A 24,983-nucleotide genomic window follows, 5' to 3' on the forward strand; every position below is an offset into this window, starting at 1 on the left:
TATTAAGCTTGCCGTATATCCTACTGCCAGGATACGCTGCACCAGAACATGACGATGGATGGGAACCCCAGGTTCCTCTTGCTCAGCTATCTCCTTGACGGAATACACCATGGAGGCCCCAGTTGTCACCATAACATATTAGGGTTGGGCTGCTGCCTTTCGCCAGATATCTTTGCAGCTCCACATATGGCATATGCGTATATGCGAATACGTCTTCATTTATTACTTTTTCCAAATTGCCTTGCATTGTCATATATGACATATGTGCACAGCGTATCTGTCTTCATTCGATACTCTTTCCAATATGGCAGCGGCACATCGTCAAGTCCTTCTTAATAGTAGCCATACTAGTCTGCAGATTTGCATTGACTATAAAAAGGGATGTGCTCCCAACAGAGCTGATTTCCGGATTACCACGGGACCACCAGCGAGCCTTTGCCTATATCGCGATTGGACTTTTGAATGTGCACAACAGCTATCAGTTCTCCACAGAACATGCTTCTTACTATTAATTCAATTTCATCTTGCTTATAGATATATTTGCATCCCCTTGATAGTGGCGCCCTACACAGCTCTGCTTAGGGATGTAACCACCACAGTAGACAAAGGTAACCATGGCCACATACTATGACTACCGGCATATAGTTGATGTCAAACTATGTCTTGCAATTTGCTACAAAGTTGATTTTATTGTTTACACTACTCCATTTCAGATATTTCCTATGCCATATCCCACACAGTCTCTGTCGGGTCCAACTGGTTGGTTAAGAACACAAGCCACTAACCTTCAGGAACAGAACCAGCGGGGGCAATGACAATTTACCCAAATTCTCCCCGCACAGACACACAGAGAGGAATAGAAACCACTCTCCCATAAGACTGCACGCTGGGGAAAAGAGAAATTGATAAAACAACAAACAGCTGTGGAACATCACTGGGATGCCTCTTCAGTTTTCACACTCATCCAAGAGAAATACCCCTTTCTCTGTGTGATGTATGCTGTGCATGAGGCCCTGTATGTGAGGGAGAACAAAAGGTGGTATAAAGGTTTATCATAACCTATCTGATATGTATTCAGTGTTTGGAATGATCCCATATATCTATCATCTCACATGCATCCCACAATAAAGCTGCTAGCACGAGGAAATTATACTAGTAGGGAAGTCAGTTGTATTCCATTGGCAAGAGAATAAGGATAGAACAAAATGTGTCTGGTAGTCATCTGCCCATATGATAACAGGACTCCTTCTCTTCCTGTTACATAACAGGAATAGGAAGCACTCAGGCACGGCGCCCTGCATCTGCAAGTATAGAAAAATAGTATTTATCAAGTAAATCAAAATGAAAGCGCTCCACACACAGATGATCCGTCTGTGTAAACACGTAAAGTCGTAATGAACCAAAGCAAAGATCCATTGTTACAGAGTATGCCCTATACTTCCCGAGGGACTCTGTTTTGGTGAAGTGGAAACACCTGCTATTGAAAGTCAAGATTTCTGGAATGAAAGCATGGCTGTAGAATCCTTGCCATGTCAGTAGAGCGCGAGCCAAAGGGAACGTTCGGCTATGCTCGCTCTGAGAGAGAAAACAGGACAGAATCCCACTAGCACAATGACAGGATCCACGGCGGGGAAAGCGTTCGGAATAGAACGCGTTGGATCACCATGAGTGAAACCACACTCAGGAGGCTGCATGGCAGCTTGACAAGCACCACCCCACTCTAAGGGAGTGGTTTATATAAACAGGCTCCTCCCATACTCTAGTCTTCCAGAGTTGACTAGTATGATGTCTTCTGGGAACTGCAGTTCACTCCCATTAATTCAGTAGGCGATTCCTCACTCAAAACTCGCATTCCATTCACGCTATGGTATATCAAAGGGATGAGTCGAGGGAATGTCTGTGTGTGTATCTTCCTCACCTCGGGGCACCATCTACGGTGGATAACCAAGACAGACTCACTCATATCTATTGCCGTAGGTAAGACCTTTGAAGCCTCCCTCTCTGACTGATTGCTTTCCTAAATTCTTCTATGCTCCTTGTTGGGGACACTAGAGCCTTCTCTGGCACCCTAACACTCTGATGTCGGGCACGTCCTGGATACTGGCACTTCTAACCTTTTTGGCCACAATCAAATGGTCTTCTTACTTGATAATGATATTTTCGCATGACAGGTTTCTTTTCACCAGTTTCTTCCACCAATCTGGTGCAGCGCGGGTATTATTGCAGGGTAATACTGATTGACCTACCTAAAAACATTTTACATGTTTTCCTCTGACCATGATATGGAGCCTTCTGGAATCCTATATTGATCCTCAACCACCTGTCGGAGACCGTATATATTTTCTATACTTGCTGACATATGTACTTCCCATACTCATACAAATTGCGAAACTGTATTAATGTCTTAAATAAATCATATGCAATGTCTTTCATGTTTTACAATGGTGATGAACTTTGATTGGATCTATGCTATCATGACATTATAAATTGTTGACATGTTTTCATTGGAAAAGCGTTTTTTATTTTGCCAATAACTTTGGCGCCACTTGACGAAATTTCATATAATTTTCACAAAACGTCCTCTTTTTGGTTCAGTTGCTGTGTTGAAAGATTCGGGGTGATCCGTCAAGCGAGGGCCAAGGAAAAAGGGAGTCCCAAAACATGTTTTCGCCACGTTGTGTCTATGGGGATTTTTCATTTTTTTAACACGACTACTGCCCGAACCGCTGAACAGAACTACACCAAATTTTGCAGAAAGCTAGATGTTGGTCCAGAATGCTTGCTTTTTGTAATTTGGCGTTACTCCATTCAGTTGTTTCAGAGATATTTAAGTTTAGAAAATATAGATATTTGGGAGCTCAACAGCCTATTGAAATCCTACTGAAAATTAATTGTCTGCCAACACTGCAATAAGTACGTGTTGGCAGACATCTTAGGACTTGGTTGAACTGAGTCACACAAAAAAAGTAAAACAAGAAATAGAAGGGGGAGGGTAGAAACCCCCTGACCCCCTAGACCTCTAGAGGGGTTCTCACTGGGACCCTGCAGGGTCAAAAAAAGCAATTTGTTTTTATAGACAAAAATGTTTAAAAAAAATTAAATGCTTCATTCATTAATGGCCCCTGAGTGGGCCAGTTCCCAGGGGCCTTCGGTAATTATAAGAGGGGGCACATGTGCCCCCCCTCCTGGGGACTTATTATGCCCTGGGGACTACCACCTCCCAGGGGCTCCTTAAATATTAATGTGGGGGAAGCCCGTATGGCCTCTCCTGCTGCCGGGGACCACCACCTCCAAGGGGCAAATACAAAAAAAGGAAGGGGACCACAGCGGAACCCCTCCTGAAACCCTAGATGGCCCTGGAGAACGCCACCCACCAGGGCCGGCTTCAGCAATGTCCCGAGTGCCCACCCCCAGGACATTGCAGTTTGCTATGGTTTGGCAGGTGCACCGCTCCCGCCAAGCCGTAGCAAACTTTGCTCTGCTTCATGCACGTGAGTGCATGTAAAATGCTCTCACTTGCACAAAGTGGAGCAGAATTGCTTTTGGACAGAGAGAGCTGCATGTTTAGCAGCTCCCTCTTTTCAAAAGCAATGTCAGCTCCCTCAGGAGGAGGGGAGCCGATAGGGACAATGGGGGCCTTTAAGTTTCCTCCGCAGTCCCCAACGGAGAGGCCAAGCACTCGGGCCAAAATCGGCCTAGGAGTGGGGGCCGTGTGGCCGCACTCCTATTATTGAAAACAAACATTATAAAAAAACGAGGAAAATAGGAAAGGCCGGATGCTGGGGGATGGGGTCCCCAAGGCCAAAATCGGCCTAGGAAAGGAGGCATGCCTGTTCCCCTTCCCACATTGAAAAAAGGCCTGGCCCCGGGGGATGGGGTCCCTGGGACAAAAATGGCTTGGGGAAGGTGGGCCACCAGCCCCCTCCCTTCGAGAAAAAAAAAACAAAGAAGAAAAGAAACCTTTGGCAAGTCACCTATGGCCACATCCCCTTCAATACCAATCTGCAAATGTGCCTCCTGGCGCACTGCCGGTTGGGGAGTAAGTCCTCTTACATCCAGAGGTTCCTTAGGCGCCAACAAGAACTACTCCTCATGTTACCTTCAGCACATCCCGCACTGAGGGATTGCTGAGAGCTCTTCATCGCTCACCCCTTTTCTCTACCACTTAGCAAACACGCCTCCTGGCACACTACTAGTTGAGTGAAGAAGTCACCACTGCTGCTGAGGGTCAAGATGCACACAGAGAATCAAGCGTCCACTAACATACTTAATGCTACACAAAGAAATGATGGACAGAATGCTGAATGAATCATACATTCACCCCTAGTCAAGAGATCTGGGTTAAATCCATTATTCTTTTCCTCACCATGTGATCTGTTCGTTTTGCATTTGTTGCCCTAAGTGGGAAGGGTATGCCCAGACATGGGTCCCGTCTTCACTATGCCACCAGATTCAAGCTAGCCTGGCTGTTGAGGGTTGAAACCTGAAACAGGTCCTAGGATGCTTGTTTCTGTTCCAAGGAGGACCTGGCCTGGCACTTTAGGCTCGACTGTTCCCATGGGGAACAGGGTCAAGACCCATTTGCATATGGCAGGGTCTAAACTGGAATAGAGTGGTGTGCAAAAAAATGTTAGATTCAACCCAGATCTGTGACTGGGGAGGAATGTTTGATTGATTCAGCATTCTGTCCAGCATTTGTTTTTTTGCATTTGTTGCCTCAAGTGGAAAGGGTATGCCCGGATATGGGTCCTGAGCCCACTACACCTCCAGATGATTCAAGCTTGCCTGGCTGATGAGGGGTGAAATACCTAAACCTGTCCTAGGATGCTTGTTTCTGGTCCAGGGAGGACCTGCCCTGGCAGTTCGGGCTGGGCTGTTCCCATGGGGTGCAGCGTCAATACTTATTTGCGTATGGCTTGGTATAAACTGGAATTACGCGGCATGCAATAAACAATTGATTTAACCCAGATCTCTGACTGGGGTAAATGTTTGATTGAGTCAGCACTCTGTCCACCATATATTCTTTTTTCATTTGTTGCCCTAAGTGGGAAGGGTATGCCCAGCCATGGGCCTGGTGCTCATTACGTCTTCAGATTCAAGCTAGCCTGGATGATCAGGGGTGAAAGCCCAAAATCGGCCCAAGGGTGCTTGTTTTTCTGGTCCAGGGAGGACCTGACCTGGCAGTTTAGGCTGGACTGTTCCCATGGGACACAGTGTCAAGACTGATTTTCTTATGGCTGGGTTTTAACTGGGATGGCATGGCATGGAAACAAACAATGAATTTAAGGCGATCTGTGACTGAGGGTGAATGTTTGATTGATTCAGCATTCTGTCCATCATCTGTTCTTTTTGAACTCACATACATAGTCATATACTTATACACCCAGTCACAAACCCACGCAGAGACTCATACACCCACTAACAGACCCACTCAATCACTCACACAATGACTTATTCCCACTGAGAGACTTATGCTTTCACTCACACGCCCACTGATAGACAGACCCACTGGGAGACTTCTGTGCACACTCATTTATACCAGTCATTGACTCTTGTACCCATTCACATAAATACTCAGACACTCATACACCCATTCACATACCCACTCAGGCACTCACACACCCATTCACATACCCAGTCAAAGACATATACACCCACTCACAATCTCACTCAAAGACTTATGTGCCCATTCATATACTTACTCAGAGACTTATGTACCTACTTATAGACCTACTGAAGGACTCATGCACTGACTCACATACCCAGTCAGAGACTTATACACCCACTCACATATCCACTCAAAGGCTCATGCACTGACTCACATACCCACTTAAAGACTAATACATCCACTCACATACCAACTCAGACTCTCATACACCCACTTACTTACCCACTCAAGCACTGTTGCATCCACTTAGTAAGAGACTTATGTGCCTTCTCATATACCCACTCAAAACCTCTTACAACCAGTGAGAGACTCACTCGGAGACTCATGCACCCACTAACATACACACTCAGAGACTCATGCAACCACTTTTATATGCACACAAAGACCCATGCACTCACTTGTATACCTACTCAGACAGTAATGCACCCACTCACATTCTCACTCAGAGACTTATGCACCCAGTTACAGACATACTCAGAGACAATTACAGCCACTCGCAAACCCACTCAAACACTCACACACCCATTATCACACCCAGTTACAGACTTATGCACCCACTGACAGACCCAGTCAAAGACTCATACACCCACTCACAGACCCATTCAGACACTTATGTACCCAGTCATAGATCCAGTCACACACTCATGTACTCGCTAACATACCCACTCAGACACATATACACCCCTTCAGATACCCACTCAGACACTCATACACCAACTCACATACCCTCTCAAACACGCTTGCACCCTCCCAAAGACTCATGAGACTCATAAGTCTACTTACATACTCACTCAAAGACTAATTTACCCACTCACAGACCCGCTTAGAGATTTATGCACCCACTCACATAACCCAGTGAATCAATAATACACACTGTTATAGAGCTATTGAGAGACTGATACATGTTTTTATAGAGTTATTTAGTGATGTACCTAGTATGATGGTTAGAATTAATTATATAGTTATAGATTTTGAATGTTGTGGTGGATATCGAATTACTGCTTTTGCTTTGCATTTTCACAATGTATTCGTGATTGTCGTGGGGACTAACATCAATGCGAATCTCCCAGCGTCACCTCGAAAACAGATAATAGGGTTTTATAGAAGCTCACTAGTAAAATCTTTTTTTAGAGAATAAAGTAATAAACCCAAAGTGTGTAAAATACTGTAATATGTGTGCACGTGTGTTTTACACTTCATGAAAAAGATGTGATTGTCGCGGTTAATCATGTTGTCTCAATGCTCCAGATAACCACAAAAAGGGAAAATAGGTTTTAGAGATGGTTTTTAAAGACACTTAGCACAACAACATGAGTTTAAATATGTTTTATTAAAGAACCATGTACATAGTAATATGTATAGTGCAATGTTTAGAATGGATTTGATTTATTTATTATTTTTGCATGTGCTGGTGGCCGTTGAATGTGTGCTTTTGTTTTGCAATTTCATGACTTATTCACTGCATCGCAACATCATTTCAAAGATTACCCCCCCCCCCAAAAATAAGGATCTTTATAAAAAAAAATATAACAATATTTCAGGTACAAGAGTGGCTCTGTCAAGAGCCTTTGTGTTGATTGTGTGCATATGACAGCTGCATATAAGACCTGATGCAGAGTTTCAGGTTACTTAGAAACACCCTGTTGCCCTCATCTGTAAAGTGTACTCCATCATTTCTTTAAATTCCATGCATGTCAATACACATGTTGTTGTTATAGATTGAGCTCATGTTATGGTCTCTGAGGAATGCAGAAACTGTTTTATTAACATGTTTCCTGGCTTTGTCAATCTGTGGATAGAATTGATTAGGCCACTTCTATTTTTGCCTTAGGCATATGTTAGAGTACACCAAGACAGTGTGTGGGAAAAGCATCATCAAGTCAGCAAAGGTATTCTTCATTAGGTTTTCCAGTCCTACTCCAGTCAATGTGCCTAGGTCATTGCCACCACAGTGCACAATCATTAGGTCAGGGGCTGGTAAATCCACAATTCTTTTATATTATTATTGGAGTTTAGGTTATTCTGTTATTAATGTTGTAGCTTTCAATATTGTTGCTGCTATATAATGTTTGCTTTACTATAGGTGTATCATTTATATTTTTGTTCTAACTAGTCTTATATTTTGTACAGAGGTTTAAGAAAGTCAATATTAATGTTTTTGATATATTTGCTTCACAATATTTTGTGGTCAACATCGTGTCATAGAACTGCCAGGCTTTTTCTATGATCCTTACCGTGGCAGAAACCATTCAGCAAAGTCAAAGTGGTGACTGTGAGTGTTGTACACAAATCAATAAACCAAGTACTCCATCTCCCAAGCCTTATTAAAGTTGTGGAGCTGAGTTCAATCAATCTAGATCCAGATCAGAGGAGGTGATGTGAAGATTGAGGATCATCATTGTTATGTCATTAGCAATAAATGCAGATTTCCAGCTACGGTATTTATTTTATATAAAATAACAGCACTTTAATGACACTTTCAATGCATACATTTGTGTATATTAAAAACAGCAAACAAAATATAAAGCAAAAAAGATAACACACAAAATAAAGTTTCAGGATTGGGTACCCACTTTACATGCAATAGATAAAGTTTTGACCACTAACCAGAGCTGTTTGTTTTTAAGATCATATGAGATTTCAATCCTAGCTGACCATCTTTACTAGGGAAATTGAAGTAAATGCTACAAATATAGCAGCTTGGGGGACAACAAAACACGATTTCAACACAACATAATTGAGTGCCTGGGTGCCTCTGTATTTCCAGTAAAGAATTAGACAACCAGAAAATCTTGCTTTGTCCCACATCAAGGGGCTTGCAATTGCCTTTAATCTTGAATATGTTGCACTTAAAAAGTGTTAGCAACATCACACCAATGACTACCCATATGGTGGGGGATGGGGGCATTTTGTAACTGAGGAGTCCGACAGGGGTCTGACCCATTTGTGAAGATGGAGTATAAGCCGCCATGAACACTGTCACAACAAAGGGCTATGCAGGGCCTCCATATGCATCTTGAACTAGTTAATATGCAAGCCGCCAGAGGCCTAGTCATTTTATTATCAGGATAAATCAGTGAACTCCCCATATGTTGGTCACTTTATATGACACCTAAGCCACTAAGGGTGGTGAAGGGTCTGTGCTCACATCACAATTGATGGAATACAGATGGTATTGGGAAAGGTCAAGTGAGGAGGTCTCATAAAATTGAACAAGCAAAGCAAACATTGGTACTCCGAGGCAGGGTATTCAACAGGCACACCCTACTCAGCTCATCGGCATTTATTGATTGATTTTGGCCAGCCTTCCTTAAATCTCAGGCGAGGGCTAGAGAGGGTCTCTTAGTGTTTTGTGCCCATGTCACTCAAATTCTTATGATGGATATGGGGAATTTATGCAGGTAGGTCGGCACCTGCAAAAGGGCAGGCTATTCAACTTTTAGTAGGATATCAAATTTAGTCCTACCCTACAGCAAATGGAGAGTATGCAGTTCAAAATTTAGGAAACATAGTAGAGTCCACACGGGTCTGTGTCAAAGTGATTGTCCAGTTGCTGAAGGGATGATACAGTTTCTATGTCCACATTTTCAAGGCTGAACCGTAGCCTGCTGCCAATCAAGGCCAGTGCATCATCAGAGCTCAAAAAAGGAAAGGTCAGGTTGTAGTGGTAATTGCATTATTATAGAGTATGCTGAGTCGAGTATGCCTATCACTGGACCTAGAATGAACTCTATGGGACATCACTTATGTAAAACCATGCAGGTATGTGACTTAGAGGTTTTTTTCTTTAGAGAAATCTTATGTAGCCCTTCTAGATAGAACCCGAAGATAACAAAGTAGAAACATAAAAGAAGTGAGGAATGGTACATCTCAATTGTTTATTTGTAGGCAGCAGCCATCCTCCATCTTGCATTGACAGCTCATATGAAAGAATGTTTGTAGTCATACTTGGGTAACCATAATCACTGAAGGTGATTTAAACAACGTTCAACCCTCCTTTGTTCTGATGTTTGCAATCATTATTGCAAGCTCAATGCAGATAATTGCACTTAGTTCCAATTTTCACAAGCATGAGAATGAGTAAACTTGCCCATGAGCTGGCCTTGGAAACATCAGGAATCTTGGCGTTGGTCCCAGTGATCCCATATATTGTCTTGGACTCAGGAAGGAAATTGGGTAATCATTATAGTTGTCTATATTTAACCATATTGTTCATTGTTCTGTCTTGTAAAATCTCTGACTGTGAACCCATTTGGGTGCATCCCTTAGATACTCTCTCTAGAAAGTCTTTCTTTTGCTGAGCCTGCCAGTTGTTTCTTTTGGGACTAGACATGATATTTTCCTCTCATCATTTAGAGGGTTGGCTTCGATCAGTCTTAACACTCCTGGCCATAAATGTTGACTTCTCAGTGGACACTGCATCTGCCAGGCTGAGTTGGGGTCTCTTGTGTCCGGAAAGCTGTTTCTTTCATTCCTACCAGATAAGCGTGCTCTCTTCTCTAACCCTTCTTTAATAGGCATCTGATTGTTATTTTCCCTTCTTTCTATTTTGTTTGTCCTAATCTGTGTCTTTAGTTGAACATGAAGAGCAGCATAGAATGATTATTGAACACTTCTAAGTTACTTGTATGGTCTCAATCTTTCAGTTCATACAGATGTCTTTTGGGTGCATTCAGTGTCTTTGGTCAGGGTAAGATGACCACTGTTCTGAATCGACACATTAGAAGATTCTAATGTGTCCTTTTCAAATGATTACTGTTCTAATCTATATAAGCAAATGGTTTGTACTGAAAGGTGGGTAGACATCTCCTGAGCCATGGTCCAAAGTATCTTTTTAGCTGAGATTTTTAGAGTTGCCACTAACTTCAGTTATTTTGTATAACACTGGCATCAGTTTGGACATAGATGTACAAGGTTTGGCATTTTTGTTATCACACTAAATGCCTCCTTATCGGATCCTTGTTACTCTAATGTTAATGTTAATGTTAATGTAAAAAGATTTCTAGAGAACACAGCAAGTGAGCAGAGTGTCCTGGCACTAAATGGTTTAGTCAAAGAAAAGAAAGTTAGAGATCAACTTCTGAATAAATAGCTCTGCTAGAAGGTAAGAGGATGCAGACAGCTGCTGCTTAAAGAACAATATCTTGAGCCTCTTCTTAAACTGAGCTTAGTCATTAATCTGTTGCAGCTCCAACAGGAAATTATTCCAACCCACCAGGCCAAAGAAAGAAAACGAGTATCAGCAAGCTTTGACCAGAAGGACTCTTGTGATCCTGGACAAATGGTTACCAGAGTATCATAATACAATTCTAGGAAGTATCACTACTCCTGGTAAATACCAATGCTATAGAGTGAGGACTCCTCAGAATGGGACTAACATAATACCATTGACAGTTTTCCCTTGTTGTGGTTCAATACTCACAGTTTTTTCAAGACACAAATTTTACCATATCTTAACTTGTAAAATGTGCGTGCAAAGAAACTGCTGTATGTGGCAGTTTCACCCACATTGTAACCCTGATTTCGGGGGACACTTTCATTTGTACTGAGTCTGGATTAGTGGCTCGAGAAGAATGATGCTACAAGTATCACAATGTTTGGGTCAATTGAAAAGCCTGGTTGCCCAAGGTAAGTTCACACTTTTGTGTAAGTTAATAGTTTTTTTTGTATTCACAAACTACATTGTGAGATCCATGGTGATGAGACCTCAAGGATAACAGGAGACATGTCGAAAATGAAGTGAAGTTTATTCATTAAGAGGAGGATCCCATCTATATCCCAACAGCAACCCTGGGCAACTGCTGTTCCTTTTGAATCACAACATTCTCATTTCTTTAATGACATACCTGTCATTTTAGAGCTTACATTCTAATTCTTCTCTGAAATGAACACATTGTAAGCAGCCTAGATACCACACACCTACATTGTATAATAAACTACACTCTTTAACCTATGTACAGGCAATTTGACAGTATCACAGAAAGCCAGGGAACAAGGGACAGTACACAAGTGATCCATAAAGAAATACAGCAGTTTGCAATACAATGTTATTAAACGAAGACTCTAAAATAACAGTAATCCTGCATGTTGTGATGCAGAAGTTATTGAACAAAGTCTCTCAAATAAGTCGGTTTTGTCACCTCTCTAGAGGATTTCCTTGGCCCAACCTTCCTCCCAGCATTGGTCATACTCCCATCAAACTCCTTTCTTCCATCTGTCCTTCTCTCCTCATACAGTTTAAGAGGACCCTTTTACACCACTACCCTGCCAAGGTTCCAAATACGGTGATCCTGTGTCTTTACCACATTCTCATAAATGTTGATGACTCAAATGTTTTTTTTGACCCATTTCCACACCACCAAGGATATTTGATCATTAACATATTTACTGCAACCACTGTTTTTCTCACCGCCTTTCTACAATCATAATTCAATTTCCTGGCGTGCACTTTTCTGCTGTCCTTTTCACACCGGTTTCTTCAGATCCATCCTAATCAAAAACACCTCCTAAGTTTCTCACCCAAGAAGGCTCTATCTACCATGGTGATTGGAGACTTTCCTATAAAAAATTCAAAAGGAGAATTCCCAGTGGTGCTATGAGGAGTAAATCTGTACATTTCCACTTTTTCTACCTCTTCTCTCCTATTCAACCCAATAGATTTTGCCATCACAATAGTTTCTTTAAGAACTTTTTTAATCTCTCCACCATACCATTTGACTCTGGATGATAGAGAGCACAATTCTTCTGTTTAATTCCACACAACCTAAAAAACTCTTCCATCTCCTGTGAGAACAACTGAACACCATTATCAGTTAAAATCATCTCTGGATTACCTTCCATCACCATAAAACCATTTAGAAATGCAACAACATTCTTGGTCTCAAAATCCATTGTCAGACAGATTTCAGGCCATCGTGAAACTAATTCCACAACTACCATCACATAGATTTGCTGCCCCTCTCCATGAATAGACCAGAGACCGTCAAAACAAACTCTATCCATGGTCCTGAAGGATGAGCTCTGACCACTAATGGCTGTACCCTGGTCATCTTAGACTTTTCACTCAGGGAGCAAGGCAAGCAATCATGCACCAGCCTCTCAACATGTATATCCACCCCCAGCCACCAATAGGATGAGCACAATCTCTCCTTTGTCTTAGACATCCCCTGGTATGAAAGGTGAGCTAATTCAATTAACTTCCCATGAAGTTTAGCAGGAGGCACCAGGCAAGTACCTCAAAACAACACATCGCTACACATGTTCAATTTATCTCTCACTCCCCAAAATATTCTACTTCCTACAGTGCCTTACCTTTTGGTATGCCAGCTATTCCTCGCAAGACACAGTACTGTGCACAGAAATATTCAGAAATGACCTCATTATCCACAACACACACAAATTCAAACTCATCATCAAACTGATCAAAACCATCTTGTCCATCATGCAACCCCAACACCAACCTAGACAACGTGTCAGAAATACCATTCTCTACTCCTGGTATATACCTCAAAATTATACTCCTGCAGCACAATTACCCATTTAGTTATTCCCCGAGACACCAACTCAACTCCCTTTTTCATAATATCTCACATAGGGGCTTGTGATCAGTTCTTACTTCAAATTGCAGACCCCAAAGAAACTGGTTTAATTTCCTAATGGCCCAATATACTGCAAGAGCTTCCCGCTATTTTACGGAATAACTGGCCTCAGTCTCCTTTAACCTGTGTGACACAAACATAATTATGTTCATGCCCTCACTCCCTCTCTGCTGTAGGACCGCACCTAGACCCTTAAGGCATACATCCGTGGTGATTACTGATTTCTTCTGGGGATCAACATTTTTCAATTTCAGAGCTGCATTGAGCTTCTGTTTCAACACTGTCAATTCCTTTTCACGTGCTTCATTCCATACAAACTCCACACCCTTCCTTAATAACAACCACATACTGACACAGAACTCTGCAAATCTTTCAACAAACGTATTGTAATATTCAATCATCCCCAAAAATGTCATCAGTTTCTCCCATCAAGAGGGAGAAGCCAATGGTGAAATGGTATTTACTAAGTCTGCCTTGGGCATTATTCATTCACCAATTATTGTATACTCCAAATAATTGATAGTAGAGGTTGCAAAATGACATTTCTCAGGTCTGATGGTTAGGCTTGAGCAATTTAATTTTTTCTAAGACGTTCCTCCGATGAACATTGTGTGCCTCCATATCCTTACCAAACACAAGGATATCGTCTTGGTACACACACACACCCTCAACCCCCTTTAAAACTATTTCCATGGCATGTTGAAAAACAGATGCCTCTGACACCAAACCAAATGGCATCCGTATCTACCTAAATGTGCCAAAGAGATTTACAAGGTCTCTAAAGGATTCCTTTAACTCCACCTGGTGGTACGCTAAGGTGAGATCGATAGTGTTGAAAACCCTCAGTCCACCAAGCAACACCAACAGTTCAGAGAAATTAGGAAGAAGATATCTATCCACAATGAAGTTTTTGTTAAGATGTCTAAGATCCACACAGAGCCGTAAGCTACCATTGGACTTAAGTGCGCAACTACCAGAGCAAGCCACTCCGTAACTTCAACTTCTTCAATTATTCCTTCCTTTTCTCAATTTCCTTCTTCATTTCTTCTCTAATGGCTAACAGTACATTTCTCACCTTGCAGCATACCGGTTGAGCCCCAGCACTCAGGCGAATATCATTTTGAAAACATTTCAAACAAATGAGATCCTCCTGAAAGCATTTGAAAAATCCCTCTTCATAGTAAGCATCAAATTGCTGCTATGTGAGATGCTGTCCCCAACAAGATTCACCCTCGCCTTCAATATTATGAAAGGCTTTCCATTGGGGTCTAGCATTACACCAAAATCACCTTGATGTAACCAGCTCATTATGCAGTCACCTCTTTCTGAAACATATTTTTTCCCTTACACATAGAGATCTTTGTATTCAATTAACCCTGTAAAATATTCTCTTAGTTGTATCTGCTCTCCACCATATGCAAAAGGACTGATATCAGGTTTAAGTAAAGATACTTTCATCCCTAATTTATCTTGAAAGATTTCTTGGAAATTATTGTGATCTTAGCTCCAGAATCAATTAAGACTTTTGTAGATTCTCCTTCCACATAAATTGTGTCAATGGGCCTCAATTTAGTTTTGCCCCCCTCATCTGCAACCTGTAAAACAATGTGACGATATTCAAAGTCCTCACTCTTCTGCTCATTCTGTGTATATGCTTCTAACATTCACTGTGGAACCTTTAGATTGGCAAACAACAGCAAAGTGACCTTTTTTGTTACACTTCACATAAAAGTTGCTTTTTAGCAGCCCCCCTTGTCATTTGCCAAATGCCCTGTTTTATCACATCTATAAAATTTGCGTGGGGTTACCTTACTCTTCACTTCACCCTCTTCATTTTTACCTGTCTCCTCGGTTCTTCTTTCACTATCTGCACACTTTGTTCTTTCTCCTTCTTACTTGATACTACACACTTCTAGGAATGTTCCACTTGCTTAGCAACTTGTAAAACCTCATCCAAAGAAGGGTAATCTCTCATTCACAATTCTCCCCTCACTTTCTCCATATCACACAGCAACATGAACTGGTCTCTGATGCGCTCATCAAGAAGATCAGCAAATCTGCAGGAAGAAGCAAGTTTCCTTAACTCAGTCACATAGTATTCCACAGTTTCACCCTCTCTCTGGACCCTTCTGGCAAATGGATATCTTTCCAAAATCATTCTCACTTCTGGCAATAAATGTTAGTCCAATTTCTTAATACAAATTTCATATTTATTTAAATCTTCTGACTCTGCAACATGATGTTCTGGCAAGTGATCAAATATGTTTTGCCCCTCAGACCCCAAACAATAAAGGAGAAGAGATGACCTCTGTTCAGCATTTAACGAAGCTCCACATACCTTTACATATCTTTCAAATCCCTTTTTCCATTTCTGCCACCGTATGGGTGGTTCACCAGGATTTGTGAGAAAAAAGGGAGGCGCAGGAACATTTTGCATGGTGGTACACAAAGTTGAGTTCAGACCAGTGTTTGTGTGTAATATGCAACTAGAAAATACTATTGATGAACTAGTGACCTCGCTGCAAGTGAAAAAGAATAAAAGGAGAAGAAAGAAAGAAAGAAAGAAAGAAAGAGAAAAGAAAGAGAAAAAAGACTCCCAGATGTATGAATCTAAGTTACCACACACAATATTGTTACTCATACAACATCACAACTTTTAGTCTCATAGTCCCTCTATCCACATTATTTAACGTCTAAGTGGACAACTAAAAGTAGGAAAGTAGGTTTTTGAGGAAATATAGATGATACCATATGTAGAGAACAAAACGAAAAATGGTACACTATGAAGAGATGCCAGTCACTGAAAGCCAAGAGGAAAACCACAGTTCCAACGTGTACTGATAATTTCCTGACTCACCAACCAAGCGTGCCCATCATTAAACAGGCTGGATCAAACCATACAAGTTTATTCCTACAAGTGTGCCCGTCACATGACAGACAAGCACACAGAAGTTGCGCTCCATATATTTCACCAAAGAATGTGCCTGTCACTGAACAGGCGGACCAACTAGCACACAGAAGATCTGCTCTGTATTTTTTACCAAAGAGTGTGCCCATCACTGAACAGGCAACAAGAGCTCCTAGATGTTGCACGTCGGAGAGCATCATATCACAAAGGACTTTCTCACTACAAGGTACTGCCAAGGATTAGTGCTCTAGCTTGTTCGTTCAAGCCAATGTGATGTCAATAAAGAAAGAAGAACTCTGATATCAGCATGTTCCCAAAGAAGTTCCATGACCACTGTATGAGGCGCTCAGGCTGAGAACGCTGGAAATAGGACCGCAGAAGCAGGTCAGGTAAGATGCGTGTTCGACCTCAGAAGCATGCTCGAGCTCCACAGTGAAGACCTGCGCAAGTGAAGCAGAAGTTGTGCGCATCGAGCGCATGGCACAACACTTGCAATTCAGGGATGGCCTTGGTAACAGCCACTTGATCCTACAGGGTATGCCCACTGCTGGCAGGGTAACAAAGTGCAGTCACCGGTCTCCTCTAAAATGTCAATTCTTGCCTCACAAAATTCAGAGACCACCCTCGATCCAATTAAAGTCTCAGCTCTTGTGACTCACAGTCTTTAACTATGTTCCCTTAAAATAGCCGCCGCAAAATAACTTGATAGGAAACTTACCAATTCCACAAAGCAAAGTAACAATATAAAGATGCAATTTCAGGAGGGTCAGTGGGTTGTTGGGATCCTCTCTCCTCTGTTCCTTCCGTTGCTAAAAGCTCCATTCAGTTTGTGATAAGTTGAGCTGCTGACTACGCCAGTGTGAGACCCATGGCCGATACATCAAGGATAACAGGAGACATGTTGAACATGAAGTGAAGTTTATTCCTTAAGAGGATCCCATTCATATCCCAACAACAACCCTGGGCAACTGCTGTTCCCTTTGAATCACAACATTCTCATCTCTACAATAACATACCTGTCATTCCAGATCTTACATTCTATTGCTTGTCTGGAATAACCACATTAATAGTAGCCCAGATACCACACATGCATTAATAGTTTACAATTGCAGAGACTGCGCAGTCTAGGCAGAGAACTCCGCACATTAAAAGATAGACCTGTCACACATTGTTTAACACCCTATCAACTACCCTGCTCTATTTTGCCTTAAGTGAATATTTTAGGTATTTCAGAATGATGCAAGAATCACTATTCCCATTTATGGGATTCAGTTGAGTGAATGGGGTGAGTGCAGTAAACATTTTTAAAGGGAGTTTCCTTCTTCAAATTATGGCCACCACATAAGGAGGGATGAAGATGAGGAAGAGTAGGACTAAGAGCAATGAAGATTACATACAAAATCAGAGAATTGTTGTGCATTGCTCAAACTTCACTGCATCCTATTTATATATTTCTGCCATGTTTGGAGCAGATATAGGAAATCTCAGTGATCCAAAGATTCAGCTTAATCTAGTCATTAATTATTCTAAAACGAATGTCAAGAGTACATATGTAACTGTTATAATAAGCTGCTTGTTGTTAATGCTTTTTAAACCTATAGGATTTTAAACTCTGTTCAGGAAGTTATTTTGTACACCTTTTATTGTTTGCAAATCAACATTGCCAGATACAACAGAGACTGTTCATTCAGTACCAGGAATAGCAAAGGTAAGTTCTCCATTAGACAGCATACCGATGAGAATCTGGTGAATATCTTGTATGTAATTAAGAGTTCAAACTCCTTTTATGTGCTAAATGACACACATATAATTGTACCACTGTGTATTACGATATTCTTAGTGTGAATTTTGCTTCATGTTTCCTTTGGCGTCACAACAAGCTACTGTGATGAAAGTTCTCCTTAAAATTGAAAATTAACAAGTAGAACACAGCACTAAAACAGGCTACTATTCCCCTTGTGCAGCAGCATGGCACTTTCTTAGGAAAAGACAGCTCAAATTAATTCTCTTCTTTTTAAGGAATGATAATATAATTAGAGCAAATAACGCAGAGCTATCATCAGAATATAGGGGCATATTATCAAGACAGGCGATAAAATTATCGCCGCTTTTGCGGCAGAAAATTGCCGCTAAAGCGGCGATAATGGGCTTGATAATCTGCCCTTGAGAATTCCAATTGAAGCCCATGTTAGATGTGAAGGACATCTAACATGGGCTTCAATTGGAATTCCATAGAGCATATTATCAAGCCCATTATCGCCGCTTTAGCGGCAGTTTTCTGCCGCTAAAGTGGCGATAATTTTATCGCCTGTCTTGATAATATGCCCCACTGCAAAGAGCAAGAAATGGATGTGAAAAGTTGTGAATATTGCATGTTTGGAAACACATGCCTATGTTTAATAAATGTAGACAGTCTGGTTGTATGTCCCAACGTGGACAACGAAAATATTGTCATTCAAAAATATTGTTGCCTAAACCTGACTACAGAAGCATCGACTTTTTAAAGACCATATTTAAAATGCAATAACTTCTACAACAAATATATTGTAATTTTAAATATTATACCATATTTTTGGCTGCAAAATATAGAAATATATAACGATTGATTTACAAAAACCTCAATGGAACAATATAAAGATGTTGACATTCAAAACCGAACCATTTAAAAAATAGGAAAGCCCTATTAAATATTAAGGGGTATAAATAGAAGAATCACCAAATAATCGTTGCTCCTGCACACCTGCCAGGGGAGCCAGGAGAAGGTTATGCTGCAAGGACAGCACTACAAACTAAAAATAAGTAAATTCATACATTTTCCTCAGTTTTAAATTTATTTAAAACTCCTCAAATTAACAAATAATTCTATTCAAACAGAATGATATTAATTTAATACATTTCCACTGCAGATACATCACTTAAAAACATTCTATCACCCTTGTCAGAAAGTGAGTTATTAGTTGGGATGGGTATGGGTCCTTTTCAAGTAATACGTCTGTATTCTTCCATCTACAAAACAAGTTCAGTGTTGCAGCCAGACAGATCAATCCACGGCCGACTCAGGGAAGTGGTGTAGGCTAGTATCCCAGTCCTCGGGCACTCAACAAACAACCCAATAAATCATTGTCAAATCAGTGTTTTTACATATAAAAGGAGAAGTATTTTAGTACGCACACACTACTGAATTCTGTGCAGTAAATTACATTACATAATTTTGCAGTCCCAGTCTTAATTGCAGCTGCTACCACCAGAGAGCTATCTACGGCACCTTGAACTCTTATTAGACATTAGTCTAAATTCAATTCTGTGCTCTCAGCTCCCATTTACAAGAGACTATGCCAGAGCTGGTTGGGACTGTGGACAATGTCTCTGAAGCCATCTCGATTCAGTGCTTCCTCTGAAATTGAGCCATAATATTAAATCCTTTCCCCCACCCCATGGTGTAATAAATCTTTACTTTGGGCCGAAGAAAACTTGCAAGTGCTTGAAGGGGTTGGGGTAAACATTACCTCTACGAGGATAAAGTCAATTATAGGCTGGCTATGAGGGTCTATTATTCAGCTTGCCTTACTGCCAGGGAAACCTATTATTCTGATAAAATTATCCGTGCTTAAACTTCCTCAAATAATTTTTTTAAAGTTGTTAATTCTCTGACGGATTCTGCAACTATCTCGCCTCGTCCGTCGCTTTCTCAAACACAGTGTAATGATTCAGCAGTTTATTTTTGTGAAAAAGTGGCCGCTATCCATGCCTCCTTTCCATCCATTCAGGACTGAGAAGCCTGCATTACCTCTCTTTTCCGCTCTGAATGCTGTTTGGGGATCGTCGTTCCTATCGAGAGAATCACATTTCTGTCTCTTCTGGATGCTACGAAGTCGGGTTCACTTTTAGACCCTTTCCACCTGACATTTTGAGAAAGATTTGTCCACTGTCCTCCCCAATTTTGATACATCTTATCAATTCTTCTCAATCTGAGAGTTAAGTTACTAACACTGGGAAACATGTGATGGTCATAGCAATGTGGTACCCTTACCTAAGAAATATAACATGGAGATCACAGACTGGGCTAACTATCATCCCATTTTGTTGTTGCCACTGTTTGGTAAGATCCTGAAAAGCATGCTAATTGACAGTTGTAGATCTACTTGGAAACGAATCAGCTCTTAATTTTTTTCAATCTGAATTTAGGGCTAAACGTAGCACCGAAACTACACTGTTAGGTGTAATAGAACACCTTCGATCACGCCCGATAAGGGGGGATCCACGGCCCTCATCCTATTGGATTTAAGTGCTACATTTGATAATGTTTCTAATCAGGTGCTTTTGCAAAGATTAGCTGATCTGAGCATTCAAGGCCTGGCTCTGGCACAGCTCTTTCCAAGTCTGTGTGAAACCACATGAAACTGGTACCTATATCCTACCTTATGGGGTTTCTCAGGGCTCTGCCTTGAGCCCCACTTTGTTCACCATCTATTTGTATCGACAGACAGACATAGTTGAAAGGCTTGGTCTCACAATTATTTCTTATGCTGATAAATCACAAATTATTGTATCTCTAAATATTTCATTCAGGAAGGCTAATTCTCTAAAAGATAGGCTGTGTAATAATGAAGTTTCACTCATAAAATCCACTAATTAGGACATCCAAGGCTTTTTTAACTTGCATGTCTTTCAAAGCATGTAAATTTAGTTCCAATGTGAAGAAGGTCTTGTATCCAGTAACTAAGAGAACAATAGAAAAACATCTGACTTGTCTCTCTGACTTCTGTGTTTATGTTCTAATATGTCCATGTTCCAAGAAGTATGTGGGCAGCACTATGTTTCCTGCGAAGAAGCGAATTTTGGAACATATGCGGGCGATACAAAACAAAGATAAGATGTCCCCAGTGGTGCTCCATTTTGAGGAATTTCATAAAAGCAATCGCAATTTGCTGCGCTTTTATGTTATTGACAGGATCCCTCCTACTATCAGAGGTGGGGATAGGATTCGTAGGTTGCGCCAGTTGGAATCAAACTACATTTTGGAGCTAGATACCAAAATCCCGGGAGGCCTTAATTCTGAAGAAGAACTGTCCTGGTTTTTGGGTGATTGAGTATGATACATTTCCGGAACCTTGCACAGTTTTTTCAACGTTACTGATGTCTTTACGTGCTACTCTTTCCTTTCTTGTAATATCTGTTATGATTCTTCACAATATTCCTCCCTGATGGTATCCTGAGGAATTTTAAACTTTTAATGCTCTGTGCAGTCTGTATCCGAGACTTTTTTACATTAATATTTTAAATTGCACTTTCACGTTTAAGATGACACTGTTGCACTGTTTTATGGTGTTTGGTGTACCATTGGAATCTATGACCGTGCCATGACATTTAAGGTGGAGAGACAATATTGGTGCAAGAAGACTATGAAGATGTTCTCCCTCATTGTTGTCATTTGATTGATGAAATACATGAAATGAATAAGTATTTATGCCCACTTTGGCAGAATTGTGAGAGTATTTAGCAATGAAATTTAGTTCATCACCCCACTTGGGATTTATTCATGCAAATTATATTATGATTTGTGAGATACATATCGTAATGGAAATCGCACAAAACCTTTGTTGAAATTAGAGCGAAGGGAAGCATTACGGTAACATGATCATGTTCATACTACTATCTGCACAGACTGCACCTCTTAGAATTAATTGCCTTCTGTACTTGAGTAGTATGAACTGTCAAATTATCAGAAGGATATGTAATTTAATTGTCTCATTTTCCGTCAATATTGGATATTATGACTCAATGAATTGTTATTTCAAGATAAAGAATGCGGGACAGTTCTTATAGAATAGTATGTGAGCTATAAACGTATTTATCGTTTGTTGAGATTATTATTTAATGTCTTCACTGTATATAAGACTGGATGATCCGTTTCTAATTTTAGGATGAATATATTTTGTTGGAACCCAAAAAAATTATTATAATCGAGATTAAGTATTTTTCTTTAAATAACCTCTTAATGTATAAAAATAATTCCTTATGAAGAGGTGGGTGGGTGGGTGCGCAAATCCAGACGAAATTATAAAAAAATGAAGCGCGGTCTCCCGCGCTTCATTTGTTAAAAAGCTCCTGGGTGGGCCAGGTCCCGGGGAAATTCTAAATTAAGGTGTGGGGGCCCGTGGGGACCACCATCTCCCCTGGGCTTCATAATTTGGGCACACGCATGTTGCTGCTGCATTTTATTACCACATGGGGGAGCACCTGACACGGAGATGGACTGTTTTAGCTGGAGCTGATCTACCACCCCCAGCCGGCAGCAGAAGAGCAGAAAAATACAACAGGGTAAGCTCTTTGAAGGGAACCAGACTGTGGCACCGTGCCACAGCTTGCTGAGGTTTGTGATTGACCCCCCAACTTATCAATATGAGAGATACTCTGCCTCCTCCTGCAATTACCACACAGACTAGTGTACTTACTTCAGGAACAGCAGCACAGACGTTGCAAGTGAGGGCCCCAGGAGATGCACGCACCAGGTGACAGGCCCCTAGAACTCAAGAGATGGTCTCCAGAGTATGTAAACCTTCCAAGGTTTGCGGATTTGCAGGAGAACACAATAAAAGTGAGAGTCCATAGGAGCTTCAGAGTATACGAAATGAGTATGTGGACTCCCGGGACAGGTGAGGACTGTGAGGTCCCCCGTAGAGACACAGTAGAATCATCACCACTTCATGGGCATTCTCTTGGAGACCCGGAAGATGTCAATGGGAGCATTTAAGTAACCCTGGCGAGTGTGAGGTACTGTGGAGAGTGCAAGGTCCCTTGGATCCTGTTTGGACTTTAGGGGCATGTGAGGATTTTTTGATGACCCAGAAGAGCAGCCCCCTCGTACGCGAGGACCAGACAAGCATGTGAGGACCTGTGAAGGTTTGGAGGAGCCCGAAATCTGTGAACATCCCCTGATGAACCACTAAAAGACACCACAAACCATGTGAGGACCCCTGGATCCAGGAAAGAGGACCCCACAGTAGTCGAGGTAAAAGACTGTTCACTGTTGGTGTTGATGCGTGTCCCCTAAGCTGCCTGTGTTTATTGGGTGAAGTCGCTCTGTCTCTGATCTTTTAGAGTGTAGCATTTAAGTTTCGCTGCTTACAGAGTTGAATATGTCTCTCATCCATTGCCATGCTCAGGTCGATTATGCCTCTGTTATTTGTATGGTTGGGTACACCGGTAAGTTTGTCTCTGTGCCGTACACGGGAAAGGTCAGTGTCCACAGTTTCCTAGTTTCCATTGTGTCCTGCTTTTGGGTATATCTTTCTCGCATGCGCAATTTCTTATGTCACTGTTTGCAGGGGTGAAGTCTATCTGTCTCTATTCTATGCAAGGCTGAAGTCTGACTTTTTATTTGTGTGCAGGGGGTGAGCTTATTTCTGGTGTCGTTTTTGGAGCATGTCCCCTGTGCTGTAGTGACCAGATCTGTTAGTCTCGGGTATCTGTGTAAATTGCTGAGAGTCTGTCTCTTGTGCCGTAGGGAGCAGATCTGTTAGCCTCGGGTGTATGTATGTACATGGCCGAAGTCTGCATGTATTTGGCATGTTTTTCTGTGCAGGGATCGAACCTGTTGGAGTACTGTTGTTTGCCTGTGAACAAGCGCATCTGTTCTTTTTTGTTGTTGTGTACAGGGCTTTGGCGGTTGTGTCTGTCGGGCTATGTTTATATGTGGTGAGTTGCGGTCTCACTGCATCTGTATGTTGTGTGCAAGGTAGGTCGGTCTCTGATGTTGAAGGCAGGCTTGTCGTCATCAGGTGCTAGAGTCTACCAGTGTCTGTGTGTGTACGGTTGAAGCCTGTCACAGGCGTCATCATGTATGTGCAGCCTTTGAGACGGTCTGTCTCTGGGGTTTTGTCGTGCTTTGCTGGAGTATGTCTCTGTCATCGCTGAGTGACATGCTAGAGAAAATCTGTATGATGCTGATGGGTGCAGTGTAGACATATGTCTCGGGTGCCCTTGTGTGCAGAGTAGAGTAGCTTGTGTTTGTGTGTTTCTCTCTCCTCCCTCAGTGGGGTTGGCTTGTTTGTTTGTTTCTTTTCTCCTTGAAACCTACACCAGTGACTGGGAAATGCGTTTTCAAGGCACAGGCAGAGATATTGCATTATGATGAGAATATAATGGAAAATGTGAGACCTAGGCTGCCGTCAGACTCCCGACATCACAGGGGGGCTCGCGGGTTGTGTGTCCCAACGCTCCCCTCGTAGAGGGGCTGCTTTGTATTCAGGGACGCTCCTTGTCTGCCGGGACACTCCGGAACCTCTGTGGGTCTGCTTTCTACCCGAAGCTCAATCCACACCAGAGGTGGTGGCGGTGAGTCAATTCATGTCAGTTTGATCCTCCTCTAATGAGTTGCTGTTTATCTTGGGTACCCCCATGTTTTAGGGGCGGCTCACTCTCCAAGTGTTGGCTGTTTGTACCTGTAGCGCTCCCTGCCTGCGAGGACACTGTTTTTCTGCAGCCCGTATCCTATTGCGGGAGACCTATACTTGTCTCAGAAGCGGCTCCTGTCCGAAGGTCTTTGATGACTCTCTATTTCATGTACACTTGCTGAAAAATGCTCCTGCGCCTGTCAGATCACTATTTTCCCTGCCTGTTTTTTTTGCAGCTTTATATACCGTTAACTCTGCCTGAAAGTATTGGAACGCTTTATATGAGCACCAGTCGCATTACACAAGGTCACATTCACTTTTTAGGGAGGTGAAGATTACAATATTTGCCCAGAATCACAGGGTGTTGAGCCGACGCCGAAACTGGATCCTGGTTCCCCAGATTCAAAGTCGGC

Source organism: Triturus cristatus, chromosome 4_2 (genome assembly GCF_964204655.1).
Source record: "Triturus cristatus chromosome 4_2, aTriCri1.1, whole genome shotgun sequence".
NCBI classification, from domain to species: domain Eukaryota; kingdom Metazoa; phylum Chordata; class Amphibia; order Caudata; family Salamandridae; genus Triturus; species Triturus cristatus.